Consider the following 1,334-nt stretch of genomic DNA (forward strand, 5'->3'; position numbering starts at 1 on the left):
GCAGGTTAAGTGTTAAATTTTCAAAAAAATTATATCAAATGAAAGGAAAATATCTAAGGTTTTAGTTTAAAAAAAAATTATGTTGATTTGTTGATTTTTGAAAAAGTTATGGAAGTTTTAAGAAAAAAAAGTGAAAAAAATGACAAAATTTGTCGATTTTTAAATTTGTAATTTTTTTGGATATTTCCCCCATTTGCGGGGAACGAGGGAAAATTTTTAAATTTTTAAGGGTAATGTCTTCAACTAGATACAATTTGTGATCTTTTGACGTATTGTTAAAAAAAATCGGTCCAGTAAAAGCTGAGAAAAAGTAGTGACAGACACAAAAAAAAAAAAAATAAAAAATAAACACATCATGGTAAAATTAATACCTTCTCAGCTTCGCATCAAAGCTAAAATACATGATACTAAATTAATACCTTCTCAGTTTCGTATCGACGCTAAAATGGTTGAAAAGATATTATGAATATATTTTCGAAATATTTTTTTGTATACTTGAAAAATTATTCAAATACTTTGAGAATATTTAAAATATAGTCTAATTAATACAAAATCATTATAAGTTATAAAATAAACTATTTATTAATACTCTTAATAATATAATACATCATTGATATAAATTTATGACAACATTTGAAGGGACGAAATTTATTTTTCCTCATCTAAATTTTTTTTGTATAAAAGTGCATTTAATATTTTTAAAATTTTAGGAGATTATAGCAATTTTGAGGAGCTAGCCGCTCATTATTTACGCCAATATTATAAATAGATTCTATGTATTATACTAGTATCAAGGCAATTCTGCGCCATGACATAAGGGTATATAAAGTATTTAAATCTTCTTCTTCTTCTTCTTCCTTGTCTTAATCCCAACTGCTTGGGGTCGGCCACCCTTATCCTAAATTTCCACTTGACACGATCTCCCACATCATCTATGCTCACATCAGCTGTCCTCATATCGCATTCAATAGCATCCCTCCATTTCTTTTTTGGTCTTCCTCTACCTCTTCTTCCTTCAACATTCATTTCTATAACTGTTCTTATAGGTTCCGATTCTTCTCTCCTCATAACATGATCAAACCATCTAAATCTATATTCTCTCATCTTACCCACGATTGACGTTACACCTTTACTCCCTCTTATATGCTCGTTCCTTATTCTATCATATAAAGTATTTAAGTATCAAATAAAAATACAAAAAAAAAAACGGTAGCACAGTGGGGTCGAGGCACAGTGTAGACAAGGCATAGATGGGACAAGTATAGATGATATTTGACAGTGATTTAAATCACTATCATAAGAAACGCTTCGATGCAAATCTGTAGATAGTATTT

Source organism: Daktulosphaira vitifoliae, unplaced genomic scaffold (assembly GCF_025091365.1).
Source record: "Daktulosphaira vitifoliae isolate Bord-2020 unplaced genomic scaffold, ASM2509136v1 Scaffold_3, whole genome shotgun sequence".
Taxonomy (NCBI): Eukaryota; Metazoa; Arthropoda; class Insecta; order Hemiptera; family Phylloxeridae; genus Daktulosphaira; species Daktulosphaira vitifoliae.